Genomic DNA, 18,358 nt, shown 5'->3' with positions numbered 1-18,358 from the left:
TTTAAGGGAGGATCAACTCGCAGTCCTGACGGACAAGTACTGTCAGTTCAGCACACTACACTCATGCAGAAAGCACCTGGCCTTTGTATCAATGAGAGCAATTATCTCAGAGAACATCCCACTCCCCAGTCTGACTCAAGCATATTTATCCTCTGTCTTATTCCTTATGAATCTGAACGTTTCATTGTGCTGGCTGATGCAGACTCTCAGCTCCCAGGCTCATCTCCCTACTGGCATGTTTACTGGTATTTCTGGCCCATTTTCCAGATGTGACAAGACACAAGCAGAGTACCTGGCCCATGGGAGGAGCAGGTGACCTGGGGAACATTTTACTCTGGGAAGAATATGCATTTTAACAAATCGAAACCGAAACAGTCAGAATGCATGGATCTGAGTCATGCAGTGCTATTCTAGAACTGCCTAGGAAGAGTGAGCTGGACTGTTGCAATGATCCTGCACATTTTCCAGTTAAAAATACAGTCATACTAAATACCATCTATTCATGTTCCTCATTGTAGTGATTTAGTTTTTTTAATAGTACTTCTTACAGCAGCTAGAATAGAGGAGAAATTAGCAACAGCTTTCAGCTAGTCTTTGCCTCCTGTTTGTATATTTTGTATTGTCCTTGCTGCAGTTGCAAAATGCTCTCTGGAACTTTTGTTTACAAGCTCATTTTCTAGCAAAGTGTTTGTTGAATAACGTGGCTCAGTCCCTCATACTCATGCCAAGCAAAGAGCACTTGTCAGTGCTTGCATATACCCCTGAATGTATACTAACATTTTGGAAAAAATGCTTAAGTATGTGCAATCACAAATTCTGTATCCTCCATTGAAATGCAGGCATCCTGTTCCACCCAGCTCTAGTACGTGTCATAACACCAGACCCTTACAGTGATGTAGCACAAACTGGCAATATGATCCACACATAGCTCCTTCCTGTCTTCACCCCAAGAAAAACTCACTTTTTAACGATGCTGAGTTACAAAAATAAAATCCCATGTTGTCAGCTTTTTCAGTTCTTATTCCTTCACTGATAATGCTCCAGTGCTGAACTGTGCCTGTCATTTCTGACACGGTGTGACAACAGCTTACCCTGCAGACCATGAACAGGTACAGTGACTCTGCATTCCCTAAGGACTGTTTAGATAACTCATACAACTGGAGCACAGGTATCAACACAGTATGCTGTCCCCAAAAATCTCTGCAGAAAGAAACCATGAAGAATGTAAACCAGCGGGGATTCACTGTACCATACAAAAAAAGCAGTTTGCTCCATGTGTGGCACCACTGTGAGCTAAAGCCTCGCTAAACCAGTACTTCCTTTCCTCTTTTACAAAGATTTAACAAAATCTACAGTGCCCTGTTTCAGTCCTGCCTGTTTAAAGGAGTGATATTCCTGTTGCGTTATCCAAAATCAGTGCTGGGTCTTACCTATTAGTTGTCTCCAGCACAGCTCATCAGTTAGCTACTTGTCTTGAGTACATTCAGCTTTGATTTTCAGCTGATTACCAGCTTCTCTCAAAGGCATCTCATTTGGAAGCTATAAGATAAGCGGGGGGAATCTATACCTCAAAAAACTATTGTCAGCTTTCAAAATACAGAGACAACCTAGAGACCCAGTCCTGCCTGCCCTAGTCCCAACTTCCCACAGATGGCACGTTATCTCAGCCCACCATGGCTGTAATCTCACTGAAAGCAACCCCCTCAACATTCCTCGCTTAGACGGATAGCCGCCTGAGGTACAGAGTGCTTCTTTGTTCCTGGCTCTTTTGATTTTTCAGGCCATTCTTGCCCTTTGAGAGGAGGCAGCCCTCCTCCGCTCTATTCAGGGGAATTCCACTGAAAGAGTTCCTCATCCCTCAGCGCTATATTTGGCTTAACGCACAGGCAGACAGGGAGGCACTGGTTGTTAGGGCTGCCTTAGTTTACAGTCTGCACTAAGCACAACATAGATGTAGCTGACAAGCAACACATTGGTCTTGGGTCATTTAACATCCGCGACTCTCCTTCTACCCCTGAACTGCTGCCACCTCACACAGCACAGGAACCTGAAGTTTTACCACAGTCACACAGAGCAGATACCCAGCAAAAGACAAGCCCATTAACATCCTTAGGTGACACCGCACACACACATAAACACACACCCACACACCCACACACACCCACGCATCCTGCCCGCACACCGATTTAACGCATCCCCTACAACACAATCTGGTAAATTAGTGCTTTTTCATCCTTCGCATCCAGGAAAACCAGCCATCAATTGAACTGACGAGCTTAAGGAAAAACCGGGAAAGCTTCTCCAAGGATTATAGCCACAGAAAGATTACATCGCGTAGTTTTAGGACCCTGTTCCATCTTATTACAGGGAAGAGGACAGGGAGAAGGATCCAATCACTGCACTGCCGACTGCTTTTTCCGCTGGGTAAAGTCTCTCTCCCCTCCCCAGTATGCTGATCTCTCAGAAAAGAGCAGCCAGGGTGTACAGAACTGGGTAGGCAGGAAGGATATTAAACCTCAGGAGAAAAGAGACCATCCTACCGGGGCTGGCAAGAGGACAGACGGATGGAGGGATGGACGGACAAGACTCACGTTCGGGTACCGCAGACTCACGGACTGTACCTGGAAGCGGCCGCAGGCGCTCCCGTTCCCAGACGCTGCGGTATCGCTCTCACGCACTCATGGTCCACAGCACAGCACGGCACAGCACGGCTCGGCTCCCCACGGGAATCTCCAGGCGGCAGGCGGAGCGCCGGGAAGCGCCGCTCCCCCGCCCCGCCCGCGCCGCAGCGCCGGTGCCGCCGGAGGAGGCGGAGCGCGGTCCCGGCCCGCCTGGAGCCGGCCCTCGGGAAGGCAGGGGATGGGTGCCACCGGAGAGCAGGTGTCGGAGGTCCTAGTGGCAGGCTCGACCTGAACTGGTGTGTGACTGACCGCTGCTCGGCCGGCCCTGCACCATTCTGCTGGTAGCGGTCGGAAGAGGATGCTTAGAGATGGGCAGGAGCGGGACACACACGCACAGTGCCTCCTCTGAGCAGTCTCCCAGACTGTATTTCCAGCACAGCCGAAAACTTTGGATTTCCTTGGATTTCCTCAGCTCGGTGCTGTTTCTTCAGGAGGCCTCTCTTTCCGGTACTCCTCTAGTTCCCCCGGCAGCTCATCCACAATAATCTTTGGAAAGGATTCTTACAGATCCACTACAACTCCTCACCCACTATCGATCCTTGTGGGTCCCTCCCAACTCAGAATATTCTGTGATTCCTTGTTTTCGCTGCAACTCAGTTTACTAGCTTGGATCTGGTATCCCATTGCTCATGCACAGAGTGACAAACACTTTGCTCCTGTGTGCTCTCTCCAGAGCACTCTGAGTTTTCTCCACTTCATGCATAGCATTCTCAGTCACTGCTCACTTTTCCAGGCTGAAAGTCCAGGTTTACCCAGTAACTCTATGAACAGGGTCCAAATCTCTGACGATCCTTGTTATCCTTCACCAACTTTTATGCAATACTTCTAAACCTTCTGAGGTGAGGGAAATGAGCTGCACATGCACAGTTCAAGGTGCAATTGAAACTCAGATTTAGGGAGCAGCGCTCCAACTTTCTCTGCTTTCCAATCCCTCCTCTTCTTTCCTGATCTATGCTCAATTTTCTTTTTTGGACTGCACCTGGGCACCAAGCTGGAGTTACTCCTCAGAACAGCCAGTCAAGACATTCCAAGCAAGTGGCAGCAGCCAGGTCAGAGCCCCTCCTTTACATGTGAAGCTTAGCTACATATGTCATATCTTTCACTAACTGTAGAAAAAACTGCCCCTGGTAGTTTAAGCTTGAAAGACAAGTGCCTCTAGCTACTATTTCTACATTCAAGCATAGAAGGAGCACATAAACCTGACATCCTTTGGCCGGAGGATTTTGTGGGCCACCACACAACCCTGCCTACCTACATTTCCATTTCTTTAAATACAGTATCTAGAAAGAAATACTTGTAAAAACTACTTTTAAAGTAATTGTGCTGGCAAGATAAGTAATAGCAAAGGGAATCCCAACACAAAGGACCTTTGTACACACAAATCTCTTTCTAAAATTGGGTCTTAGAGGTGCATGTGGTCTCACTGTGGTTCCTTGAAATTACTTGCAAGTCTTCAAGTTCTGGATTCACATAAACACCTGCTGTTTCCCTTTGGACATTGGCACATATGATGTGAAGCATAACGAAAGGACATTGCAATGTTATTTCTGAAGGAAGATTACATAACGCCAAGTCAGAGGTCACAACACTTTCTCACATATCCCGGTACTTTTCCCATTTTGATGAATATGTCAGAGGACGGTGCTACATATTTTCTTTGAGTTCTGCTCTGTGGTGTTTCTACCTCCGATTCCTCCCTGTGATGGGTTTCTCATGGCAATAAACTACTTAGCTTTCTAATTGCTGTTTACCCCCACAGTTTTCTTCATCAGATAACCCTTCTTATCACACATACAAGAAATCCACTGGAAAAAAGATTTAGACTTCATCCAGATAAAGTGCTTCCTCCTTTTTTTTTTTTTTTTTGCCCCTCTTAGTTTCAAGGAAAAAGGTTGTTTTTCCCTCTCCTTGTATCCTGTGTTCTCACACAAGATCTTGGACTAAAGTGGAAATATTTTACCAGAGTAATTGCCTGTACAGACGCATTTATCCTGGTTTGTTTTGGTACAAGCTGACAAGAGCCAAGGCAGCCTGCGGGCTCCCTGGCAGAGAGGACTCCCCCAGGGGGAGCGACGGGTGGTGCACTGAACGACACCGTGTGTGAATCAGCACCCCTGAGCTGTTGTGAGACTGGCAAATGCTACAGCTCAGCGTGGGCTGTAGTCAGGCACCGTGTTAAGCGAGTGAGGAGGTATTTTGTCTGCTGTGCTTGGTGTTGCTCAGGCCACATTTGCAGTAATGCAAGTGGTTATGAATAATTTGGCATGAGTTGAGAGGGGTTTTAAAAAATTCTAAGGAGTTAAGAAGTGCAGTCTTCAAGCACGGAACATGCCTGATCTTCATTGCTCAGATGTTTTGCTCATTTATTCTTCCCATTTTGATATGGTGCTCCTCACAACAGCAATGCAGATTAAGGGAATTAAGCACAAAAAACCCCAAAAAAACTAGATGGGGGATGATCTAAACAATTAAATCAATGCCCACTAAAAAAGTTCTATGCAGGCAATGTTCTCCTAAAATCCAGGCCTGTGTCTCATGGCTGGATCCGATGGCATGAAACCCATCTAGGCTGGGCTTTAACATGAGACCCTCCACCGTGCCAGAAATACAGGCTATGGGCTTGGACTGCAGATCAGGCCTCTGCTTTGCTTGGGCATTTGAGCTGTGGAAAATTTCATCCACAGCCCCATCTTATCTCCATTATTACTATAAAAACATATTATTGATCTGCACGTAAAAATGGAATGTGTTACTTCAAAACAAACTGGATTTTAGGAGATAAATGATTTTTCTATCTGTTAGATTTATGAAATCTCTGGGCAAACAAACTAAAGTTCTGGCTAATTGTTATCGGGCTCCTGGGCTTTCAGACCCTCTCCAGAAAAGGCAAGTTGAAGCAGCAATGCCAGTTATCAACTGCTGAAAAAGGAGGGGTTTTAAAAATTCAATACTTACATAGAATGAAAATGCATTTTTTTTCAACACGTTTCTGTTTACTTTTCTGGTGATTAATAGCTGAGCTAATAATCTTAAAATCAACATATTTATCTATCCAATGTCTCTCTAAGACACAAGAATTTGAAGTTATAAAGAAGGTGGAGGGGAGGAAGCAGATTTAATGGCATCAGATAACTTGAGGAAATGAAGCTTTAGAAAAATCACCAAGCCTGGGAATACTGAAAATAGAGTTGTTAACTCCATGCAACCTCTGCTGTGGGCTAACTTCTGTTATGCATTTGAAAACCTGTGTACTGATAAAAGAACCTACACCCTCCCCATCTCTTGGTTTATCCTGATCCCGTGCTATGTGCCCCAGCCTAATACTCATAATTTCCAAGTGATAAATCAGAAACCATTTCCCTCAGTTTACTCAGTAATCTTTCACTGGTCATGGAAGCACAGTCTGTAAAACAGTTAAATGATGGTCAATTTTAAACATAAAGAGAGAACATTCTCTCTTGTTCCAGCACGTTACTATCTGGACAGTTCTCTGTCAGAGCAATGTGAAAAAATTGGCTAAACTAGCTGCTTTCTGATTCCTGTAACTCCAAAAGGTTACTGAAGAATAACAATTAAAACAGTCAATGCCCATCTTTTTTTCATTGTAATACTTGTTGCTTTACAAATATATCAGCCCTTATCCTGTGGTTTGTAGCAGTTTCCCAAATAAAGCAGAAAGACAGCAGGTTTCAGTTAAGCCCTATGTTTATTCAGTTTGAACTTGAACTAGGATCATATTAAAAACAGATTACAAATCATTTAAGAGCTCTTAACGCTTGCCAAAACTAGCTTGTGGTTTTAAATGAGACGAAAGTCAAAGTAAATGAAAAGTAGTATTTAAGTCACTGTAGAGAAGTCATGTTACATAAAAAGTGCACAACATATTTTGCCTTTCAAAAAGTACTCAGCAGAATCCTATACACAAAGAGTACTCTTGGTGCAAATGGGTGGAAGGAAAGGATTTAGAGTCTGAAGACAATTGTCTGAAATTCAAAGGCAAGCATTAGTCTGGCAATAGTAGCACATGTTTAAACCTGTGCACAGAACTGCTACTGAAATCATTAAGTCACCAGCAGAATCTGAGACATCTGTAAAATTATTTGCAGATCCAGGTACCAGAAATCTTGACCACTTTGAATTTTCAAAAAACTGCTTCAAATTTAATTCACATTGTAAAAATGTAGATCAGAGGAATTCAGTCCACCAGATCACTTAATTTCAAACTTGAAGCTGAGGCAAGGTTTAAGTGCATACTTCAGTGGTTTGACAGCGGGATCCAAGCCCAGTCTTCAATGTTTAGATGGAGTAGTGTGACAGTGCAAGTGTTGTGTGTGAACATTAAGATATGTAGAAGCGCTTGGGGCACTTGATGGTAGGCATACAGTAGTTCCTGTAACAGATTTTTTGTAAGGAGACACTGATTTGAGCTGTGAACAACTTTGTCAGAATTTAAGCAATCAGCTAGAATTGTTGATGGCAGGTGCCTGCTTCAGGCCAGGGCAAAATTCAGATGAAATTATTTATGCTCTCCTCAAAAGGTAGTGGACAAAAAAAAATTAGTGTTATTGCTCATGTTCCTGTGTTAACTACAGCTTTCTGATTTCTTACTGTTACCTATTGAAGGAAAACACTCTGTGACAAAACTTTGGACAGGTCTTGAAAATTAAAAGAATATGCTCCCTGTAACTTGTCTTTAATGTTTTGCCTTCAATGCAAGAACTGCCCAATTCAGACAAGCTCCTAATTTCTGAAAACTCTCTGCCTGCCCTACAAACACAGGTGAGAATTGGTCAGCCTAACTCTCACAGACCTTCTCACAACCGACAACATCAGTCCCAAGCTTCAGGGACTGAGCTGGACCTGCACTGAAGTGATTCTCTTCTATGCAATGAGCATCAGAGCTGAGAAGACAGAGATTCTCCATGCCCTCCATGTTAGCACCAAGATACTGTGTAAAGGAAAATGGCTCTATTTACTTTGGAGTGAACATAACTTTGCCAGTACTATTGGGACTCTTTACAAGACCAAAAACACCAAAAGAAGTGCAGTTTGATGCGTGATCAAGCAAGTGGGTCACTATCCCTGAAGGTATCTAAAAGATGTCTAGATGCTGGCACTTGGGAACATGGTTTAGTGGTGGACTTGGCATTTCAAGGTTAACCTGGCAGGTTAACAGTTGGACTCTAAGATCTTAAAGATCTTTTCCAATCAAAACGATTCTCTAATGTTTCACTAGTCCCTGGTGTTTCCTACAGGTTAGGAGATACAGAAAGTGGGCGAAGCTGATCCTGACTCAGTATGGATTAATCCCAGTTTTTATTTCTAAAAGACACTGTTTTTTCATTGCAATCATTTGCATTATCAATTACCTCTATTTAATTCACCCAAAGGAATAAACTGTCCAGAGTGAAATAACAGTTTCCTTTTTACTTATATAAAACCTCCCTAAAGCATCTTAAGTAATAAATGTTTACAGCCACATGCAATTTGAAAAATATTCCACCTTGTCTTAAAGACAAAGAAACTGAGGTGTTTTCAAAGTCAGATGATGAGCATATGAACACCTAACACCAAGAACAGAAGTAAATCCTGATCCCTAAGTCCTCTGTGGCTTGGGGGGTCAGAACCTCATGGACTGGGAAGTACCCCTGACTGTAAAGCAGATTATCTAGAAGAAATAACATACCTTGCAAAATTACTGTCTTTAACTATGGGTAAAGTCTCTCATTTAGGGCCTTGTCTCCTTTTATACACATGATGTACAAACACAGGAGAAACGGGAGTACTGATAAACATAGTCTGGCTCCTGTTCCTGGTGGAGAACTGTAAATGCTTCTGAATGTGTCAATGCCATCTGCCTCAAGCTTTAAAAGACCTCTCCCCTAGTGGCATTATTCCAAAGCTTGATATTGGGATCTTTATTTCTTTTTAGTTACTGATTTATGTTTGCTATTGCCGAAGGCCTCTCCCTCCCTTCCTCAAGACAAGGAAACATTTGCAACTTCTCCTGCCTCCCCATCCTTTCCTCTTTCAGTCTGACATCCTCTCATATGCTATCTGACAGACTGCAGCAATCACACTGTAAATGGTAAGCCATTTTCCTACTGACAGCCTCGCATTTACTCTGACATCTGCCAGCAGTCTCTGACCCTTGCATAAGCATTAAGACATTAACGATCTGACAAAGGTTTAAGGGTTTGAATAATAATGTCATGCAGACTCAATACACTCCCACAGGCAGCCAAAAAGAACCCCCTTGTGCACTAAATTTTGCCATCCAAGGGGCTGGGAAAGGCTGCTGGAGGGGTGACTTCAACTACAGATTCATCCTGCACGGATGAACAGCCACATTTTGCTATTCCGGGCAGCGAGACCTGATCTCTGGTCAGTGAAGATTTGAACATCTTTCCCTGTACTGCAACATAATTGGGATCTGGGCTGTAAGGAACAGACTCACTGGTTTAGGAAAATAACAGGAAAGAGCAAAGAGGAAAGAAAGGAAATCTTCAGGGAAAAAAGCACAAACAAATCAAAACAAATCAAATAAAAACAAACCCCCCACCCCACCCCGCCCCCCAAATCCAAACTCTGGATCAAAACAAATAAACCACCTTCTCCCAAAGCCAAAACCAATCCTTCCTCTGAATTTTGGAATGTTCATAAACACTTTCTGGGCTGCTGAAGAGCATTTGGAGAGCTCTGAAGTGCTTTTGGAGGGCAGAGTCTTGTACTGCAAGTATCACAAGGACAAAATAGCCTCTGTTTTAAGAGATTATCAAACTGAGAAATCCTACTATATTTGCTTCAAGTTTTTACTGGTACTGTTTATTTCTCTTGTGTGTGTGCCTGGCATGTGTGGGCCTCTAATATAATGGATGATCTATTAGCTTGAAAGACATTCTCTTCTGTCACTCCCAACCATACCAACCATGTCAGAGCATGTCATAGAGGAAATTAATCCTTTCGACCTGCAGCAGTGAGGGCTCTTAGTAACTGTAACTGCAAACCTCAAAGCACTGGTAATAGTAAGAAGCTTCTGTGCCAAATGAGTTGCAGGAAACCTGGTATGCCTCCCAGATGTTTAATAAACTTAACAGTGCCCTCTTAAAATCTTTGGCTAGAGTTCAATCATCTCTACCCACAACCAGTGCACAAAGGATTCAAAGACTTCATAAACCATGGCTTTTGTTTTGAAGTATAGTTAGAGTATGCACACACATTTCTCTGTGCATACTATTTTGTGAAGGGAACTGGGATGTTTTCTACCCTTACGTGCTGCAAAATAGGGTTTTATACTTCAACAGAAAGGATGTCCTGAAATCTAAGAAAATTAGGACTTCATTACGTTTGAGGTGTTAGTTCAGTTGCTGGTCAGTGAAGAAAAATGAAGATGTATTACTGTGAAAGAAGTTTGACAGCCTTAGTGAAAGGAATTTGGTGGATAACCTCTGTCAAGTTAAGGGAATGGATCCACATTTTCCGAACTCTCACCACAGCATCCAGCAGCTGCATGGGGAATGGCTTTTGTATTCCACAAGTATTTGTAAGGTGTTGAAAATCCCTCCCAAATCAGAACATAAATTTGAAATCACCCCCAAATTGCATATTCATGAACCCACAATTCCAAACATATTTCAACCTGAAATTCTTATTTATATAGTTTTTAAAAGTATAAATTTCAAATCCAAAATTTTACTTTATTTAAGAGTTTATTTAACCAATTAACCTAAGTGTGGGAAAAAAAGGTTGGCTTTGGAAAAAAGCCCCAATTTCTAATATTCAGAAATTACTACGTAGAAAAATCTCAAGTCCTTTTCAATTCACTCCATGGGAGAAGATTATCAGCTTGTTTTTGCAAGAACTACCTCTTTTTTTCTTTTCCTACCAGTTTTCAGTTTTTCAAATTTGTCAGTTCGAGAAGGGATAAAGCTGTCAGTAGAAAATTTCCTTGTCTTTCCACTTAATTGAAAGGTTGCCTGCTATGTCCCCAGCTGTCTGTTTCCAGCTTCCAGTGAAGAGGAGGATTACAAAGCTCTGCAGAACAAAACTTCCTAGAACTTCCCCCATCTCCCGCCCCCAGCAGAGGGGGTGCACTCCAGGACTCAGCAGTGCCACAATTTCCAGGTTTCTGGGATTTTGGAGTAACACTGTAATCATCTTTCCTGTTGCAACAAAAGCTGGAATTGTCCTGTCATTTTTCAGCAATTCAGTTCAATTTGCCAGCTCCAAAGATTTTATCAGAAAGGTTATAGCATGAAAATATTTGCTCCCTTGCATTGAAACAAAGTTTATAAGGCAAACAATCTAATATTTCCTTCATTTTGTTTTACTTAAGTTTCATGGTTATTGAAAGAAGCATGTATACATGACCAAAATATATATTTAAGGCTCAAAAAGGCACACAAAAATAGCCCTATTTTTACATCAAGGTATTTCAGCTCAACTGTCATTTGTCTGGGAGAAAGAATCGGTGGGGGGGGGGAGAGTGTGGTATTTGGTGTTATCCACTTCACCTTCATACCTCTCACAGCCTGTGTAGTGGGCCTTGGTTTAGGCATAGGAAAGTGAAGTTTGCAAAACACATCTACTCTGGTTTGTTTAGGATCATGTAGGAAAAATATTTCGTGATTTTTTATAATGATTTCTATTTCATTATTTCAAAATAAATAAAATATTTGCGCAAAACAATTTCCATTTGATTCCAGCTAGAGAGGTTCAAAACAACATTGATTTTTACCCATTAGTTAAAGAGTCAACTATATATTAGCATAGCTCTCTATTTATGAAAAATAAGCATTAATTATTGCATTGATCAAGAGATGGGCCTATACCTTCCTTTTTCCAGCATAGGGGAAAAATAAGAAGTTAAGAATTATGTACAGATTGCTGAGAATAATCCGTGTAAGAGAGCACTTCCTCCTGCAAAATTAATAGCCATACTTCGAGGACAGGATTAATTTAAGAGTAGGCTTAGATGCAATTCATAATGCTAAATGAGCAGGTGGCATTCTAAATAGTCATGCAGAAGTTTCTGCCTCTCTTGGCAAACACAAATGTTTGATGTGAACAAAGCCAAAAGGGTTTTGTTATTTGCTGAACAGTCAATGCTGGTTCCCATTTCCAAGCTCTCCTTCCCTTGGGACATATGGGCCTTGTTTCAGTTACTCACTCATACAGATCAGAGATTATCCTTAAAAGTATCCTGACTAAGGCAGCACAAAGCTCCAGGAAGGTTTCCACTCCTTAAGAAATGCCTTCAAATACTATGCCTCCGAAAAGGGAAGGAGTGGGGGCATTTGGACAAACAGGGAGAACTGGCTAAAAGAGAAGTCCAAGCATAAAGTAATAACGAAACTCCAGGATACAGAAAATAATTAAGTAGGATTGTAGTTCCTAAGAGGAAATCAGAGATCATTATGTACAGTTTTCACTGAAACCATTTTATTGCAGTTTAAGTTCTGTATAGTTGTGCTGTAATCAAACAGGAAGAACACCAGCAAGGAACAGTGTGAAATTCATGTGCCTGACAGTCTGCTAAAACTCTTTGGGTCACCCACATAGAAAAACCACAAGCCTGTACTGAGCAGCTTCAAAAGCAAAGGCAGGTAGGTGACTACATATTGTTCTCCTAGAGTATATAACAAATTAGTGGACTTCAGCTTTATAGACATCACAAGCTTGGTCCACCCTGCAGAAAACCACAACCAAATGGTGTATGTCCATCAGGAAACATGGTCAAAGGAAAAGAAGCTTCATGAAACCTTGAAAGATAATGTTGCCAATGGGTACTGATGACCTAGAGAACCAGGTGCGAAGTTCTTTTCCTGGTTCTGTCACCAATGCTTGCTGTAGCTGCGTGTGCATCGTTTCCCTTCTATGCCCTTGTTTCCCTTTTTCAGTTTCATACAGAATAAGCCTTTAAGTGCAAACCCAGCTTATTTCTACGTAGCTATCAGACAATCCACAATTCCAAAGTAAGGAGCATCATCATGCACCCTGAGTTCAGGGTGCTTTCAAATAGAACCAGAAATTAAAACCACCACCTGAACCAGGTTTTAACAGTTAGCAGAACATTTATGAGCATCCTTTACAACTGCAACCACAACACTTCACAGCATTAAGACGAGCTGCAGAACACTGATGGGACACGGCCTCTTGAAATAAAAACAGTGCTGGCAAAGTGGGGTGGTGGTTATATCTTCAGTGAATAATCACTACAATAGTTTTAATTCTATAACTAGAAGAAGAATCTTACTCTGGATTCTGGTATTTTTCAATGCCATGGAGTTGGAAGTGAAAATCAAAGAATTCATATTTCAGTAAACATGGAGAAGAATGACTGTAATAAAATGAACCTACTGGCTTGCTTCCTGCGGCATGTCTTTCCAGAAGCATTTACCAAGAAGTGTCTCCTGCACTCTACAGAATAGATTCTGTTTTCATCTACCTGCACACAACCTTTGCTACAACACTTAAGACTTTCCCATCCTGAGTCTTGAAAGCTTGTAGGTGATGTTTATGAAGGGAAACAGAACTTTTTCTTCTAGTATTGCTGAATGACACAATATGGGCTAATTTGGACTGAGATATCAGTGACTGAAGGGTGAACTCTTGATGACTGTCATTTTTAGAGGCCATTTCAAAGAAGCCACAGGTGTGAAGAATTCCAATAGCTTAGAAGGTAAAACCAGTAGTAAGATGGAAAGTTCAACTGGTATTAATACCGATATTCCAACTGAGTCTTGGGAGGCATGAAATAATATTCTCTCCTCCTCTCCCTTCCACAATTCTTCTATGTACTACCATCACCCAGAGTGGAAGAGAAACTGCAAACTTGAAAACATGGACAAGCAGAAGGGTCTTTTGTTGTAGGAGCTCATAACTTCGAATATCAGCCAGCGCTGCAACAAATCCCCCATCTGCAGTGCTGTTGATATAAAAATTACTTCAGAGAGCCGATATGTCAGCTAAAGGCATTATTTAATGTGGTTGCCAGAAATCTCTTCATAAAAATTCATGGCTCCAGCAGCTGGTTGTAGTTGCCATGAGACTTCTTGTGTGTTCTTCTTTGCAAGGCAGAAAAACCAAAACCATACTCAACGTCTCATCAAAGAGCTGTGCCTATTTTTAACTAAATTGAACAAGGAAAGGCTCCCAATACCACCCATTACGGAAGAGGTTTTTCCATCACCTACAGCTCACAAGTATCATTCCAGTCTGCTGGACTCTCCATAGGATTAGGCAGCAATGAGCTTTAAACACAATGATCAGACGCAGCAGAAGTAACCTGGAAAGCTTCAGGAGTTTTGCTGCATTCATCCAAAGGAAGAAAAGGCTCAAAAGGGGCACTGCAACTCACATTCATGTTTTAAAAATTGTTCAAAATTTGTACACAAAGGTAAGCACAATCTCTGCCGGGGAATATTAAAACAATGTCCTATAATGGTATGCAAATACTTCCCTTCTGGTCAAGGCCTTACAAACATTTCTTTTTATACCCCTCTCATTTCTTTTTATACCACTCTGAAGTTGTCAAATTGATCTGTTTTAAAGGGGAGCTAAAAATACCCAGGTGGGTATGACCCAGAGGGATATAGTTCCCAAATTGCCCTACTCAAATAACGAGAATTAGGGGATAAATTTTAATTAAAGTTTAATGCAGCACATTAATCAGCTGACCTCTCCAAACACTCTTTGGAGATTACAATTCACTATTAACACAGTAAGAAACAAATAATCGTTAGGGGAACAAAGCCCATGGCTCCCACATCCTTCTCCTTCAAGGGTGGCATCCTTCTCCTTCAGGTCCTGGCAGCAGCACTAACTAAGGGTGCTCAGTTGCTTCATCAGAAACACACCACTCAAGACATCATTTCTCAGTTAAGACACTCTTCTATCTGGAGCTCTCAGAACTAGGTATTTGTGTCGGAAAAACACCTACCCATGAATCATTTAAGCACTTTTAAGCTCTAGTCTTCTGATGCCGAGGCTGACTTGCTAATGACATCTTCCCTTCCAAAGGCCAAGAGGGTCACAGACCACAAAGTGCTGAACTCGATAGCTTAGCTCAAGACAAGACCCATGAGGTTCTACCCCACTGCCTGATGATGGGTAACTTATTGCTCACAGAAACTCCTGGAACTTTTCCTTCTGCCTCTTGTGCATTTCCAAATCTGGTTTGTGTCCAGTATGAGAGTTTAACACACTGCCTTGGGTAACAGGATTCCTTGCATACCCTTCCCTGTCCCTCCTTCCTTCACCACCATGTATTATTACCACATATCTATGGAATAATTACTGCTCAGCTACTGTTTCAGAAATAGGAAAAATCTTATTATTCTGCAAAAAATATACAGAACTATAATGTGATAGAGTTTCTATGGAATTATTAATTGAAACACAATCGCTTATTCAAAAGCAGTTTAAAAAAATTATTGAAAAAATAATCTGGCTTAGACTTTTTAAGGGTTTCTTTAATTGAGTGTACTTATAAACACTTTCATTTGCAGCATTTTTTCTTGGTGAGAATGGTATTAAGGATAATGAAATTTCAAGTTATGTAGATGCTTCTGAGTTCAAAAGTCATGCAGCACATGAACAAATGAAACTATTCCAGAGTAATAGACGCTACTTCAAAAACTGCAGTCTGTTCCTTTGTTGTACTTCTCAGTAGCTCTAAATGGAGCTAACTGGTTTTCTGTGGCATATGCAACCAGGCAAAGAGGTGCATAGAGGCTTGTAAAACACGGTGTTGTCTGGGATGTATTTTCTATTAATATAAACTAACAACATAAAATTTTTCCACTGATTCACCAAGTATCAGCAGAGTGAGTTAGGTAGCGTTTTTCTCAGAAAGCTCCACAGGGGAAATAAAGTTTCAACCGTTCTCTGCCTCCTGCCTTGCAGGGTCATTACTGCTGCTGTGAAGCACACAGACAAACCATTCCTCAAGCACAAAAAATCGGGGATGAGTGTTCTGAAACTAACTCAGAAAGTTACAAAAAATGCTAAACTAAAACTATAAGGTACTCCAGAACAGAACATCTTCATGTGCAATTATTTACAGTGTGCAAGAAGAAAACTCTGGAATTCCTGGCTAAAATCAAATCACGGAAGAGAAAAGGTGACTTCCCTGCTTCTAACAGGATCATGCTCTCCAGCCATTTCCTAAGACCATGTGTGGCCCTGTAGATGTAATAAGAGAAAAAGTAAGGAAAAACAACAACAGGAAGTAGTTGAATCCTGACTAGAAGTGAGGTGCTTACATTCTGTGACCATCAGTTATCTTTCCCCAACTAAAATGGCCTGTACTGCAGAACACACTGGTGAAGGCTTCTGGCTAAGGGATTACATTAAGGCCTCAGAGCACTTAGAGGGAGGTCTTAGAGAGAAGGAGCTGAATTCTTGCTTCTGGGGGTTCAGGATCTGTCTGAGAGACATGCCAAGTCTCCCTATCTGCCCACATTTAAGCATATTTCTTTCTCTTACCCTTTGTTGTGACATGTGGATCCAATAACTGTCTTCATCCCTTCTGGATATCACATACTTGCTTTGCTCGAGTTTTACCACCCCACCACACACTTCCTTTGAAAGCCTGCCTCCCTCTCCGTTGCTCACTTCCTTCAGCTTAATAGCTCCCAAACTTTGTCTGCATTCTGGGCACAAAGGGAAAGTTTTATTCCTGCAACACAGGTCTGGATTGAACAGCGCACTCTCCTTGCCACAGGGATGCTGCAACATTGGTTGGCTCTGAAGATATGAGACAGGGTGAGGCTTACTGGGTCTAAGTCGATTAATGCTTTATAGACTTTACCCTCAACCTTAGTCCTTTAGATTAAGCTGTTTTCTTCAGTAATGCCAAAGGTCCAATCTGGACATGAGGAAATGGAACAACACCTGGGAGAAGAACCAGCTTTTGTAGTAGTCATGCCCGCAGCTGTGATCTCTGAGGGGTTCTGTTTTGTTCTGTCTCTTACCCCTTCCAGCCCTGTTTGGGGGTGGACATGGCAAGCTGCTTTGTTAGTGACAGTGCACATATGACAGCACTAAGATGAACTGTACTTTCCCCTGAGGTACTAATTCAGTTTCTCTGCTTTTCTCTTCCATCAGCTTTTGCCTCCCAATAACCCCTGTAAATCCCACGCGAGCTGCCTTCACCACAAGTAACTGCTACCGCTACGCACTGCAGAAAGAGGAACCGAGGAAACAGTACCCTGATTACAAAATACACTTACCCCATGGAAAGCGATGGAAAAATTTGCTAGACAGAACAAAGGTAACTTTCAAAATTTTACTGGGCAAACAAACTCCTCCATCCCAACAACCTCATTTGTGCCCATAAGCTTAAAGCTACACCTTTCAACACATGAGCTGGATACAGATTGCCATGAGTAGGCTTAAGGTGCTTTAGTAAGTTCTCCAGCTAGGAACAGGTGGTTCTTTCTAATGCCTCTTCAAGTAATGTTGAACTTCAAAGAAAATTCTTACTCTTCTATCTTTGTCCAATAGGACATAATTGGGAAACCCGCCGGTGCCAACTCTCAAGTGCCCTTTGTTTTGTACTGCAGCTACTGTTGTGACAGTAAGTATTACAGTGCAGACTAGAGCTCCTATTTTGAAGTTGATGTAGGCTCATTGATCCCTAGGACTCTTGAGGTGTAATAAGGCTTCCAGAAATATAAATAGTAAATTCAGGAGTTACCCGCTTTGCATACATCCTAAACTTTCCAATGCTGTTTAGGACTGAGGTACGAAAACAACTTCTCATACCCTTTACTCTTCAACTTATTTTTCAGAGTTCAACTCTGACAGCTAGTGGGATTTAGCAAAAGTGCACATAAGCGTCTGGGGAGGTGTCATAAATCTTCTGTGAGCTGATGGCAGTTGGATTATGGATTCTCACCTTCCAAGAAAGACTTTCAAACTGGGAGAGCACAATCTGATGAATGAAACTCAGGGCTACAGACTATCTGATCCTGTCAGATCCATCTAGCTTGCAGGCATGTAAATCCACAGATCAAATAAAAAATTTGATTTTTATTTAACCAGAAATATTATACTCTGGTTCTCAGGCTATCTTTCCTAGCCCATCTGCTGGGCAGGTAGTCTTTCATCTGTATGTTATTTCAAAGGCAGGTATCACTTTTCCTGCCTTTGGAAGGAAAAGAGAGGAGAGGTTTATTTTTCTTGCCTCCAAGCAGTGACCACTAAATAGATGGCAAATTATGCAAAGTTTATCAGAAATTTAAACTTAAATTGAGTGGCCTAAACCCCCAAATAAACTAAGTCATGTAACTTTAAAAATTACATCCTGTATCCTCAACCACAGAGATATTTTTTTCTTTTTCCCATCCCCTACATGCTGACATTCTTTCCATTACCACTATCATCAGAGAGCTTCTCTGTATATACAGTCCATTGCTGTCCATATTTTCCTTCTTGAGTAGATTCAGCTCAGTCCAGTGATTGGCAAATTCATCAGAGTGAGTTCACTCCAATAATTTCAGGGGTAAAAGTCCTGGATGAGTCTCCTCACCAGGAAATCATTTGTCATTTTATGTTGTCTGCTGTACCTTGAACAATCACATAAAAGACAGCCCAGAAAGACCCTTATCTCTGTAGCTCATATCACCAATTACAACTTGGAATGAAAACATCTTACTCATAAGGGTAAATGA

At 41.8% G+C, this 18,358-nt stretch overlaps 1 protein-coding gene across 1 annotated transcript in view; it reads right to left on the bottom strand.

Annotated features, from left to right (window-relative positions):
• Positions 1-2,751, bottom strand: part of RASGEF1B (RasGEF domain family member 1B) — a 32,230-nt gene extending 29,479 nt beyond the window's left edge. The window contains exon 1 of the mRNA XM_027652897.1: positions 2,622-2,751. The gene's annotated coding sequence lies outside the window, so the exon portion shown is untranslated. The remainder of the gene's footprint in view (positions 1-2,621) is intronic.
• Between the last annotated feature and the right edge of the window lie 15,607 nt (positions 2,752-18,358).

The sequence above is a fragment of the Corapipo altera genome, unplaced genomic scaffold (assembly GCF_003945725.1).
Source record: "Corapipo altera isolate COAL_440 unplaced genomic scaffold, ASM394572v1 69, whole genome shotgun sequence".
In the NCBI taxonomy this organism is placed as follows: domain Eukaryota; kingdom Metazoa; phylum Chordata; class Aves; order Passeriformes; family Pipridae; genus Corapipo; species Corapipo altera.
The sequence above is the reverse complement of the archived record's forward strand: the minus strand, read 5'-3'. Positions and strand labels throughout refer to the sequence as shown.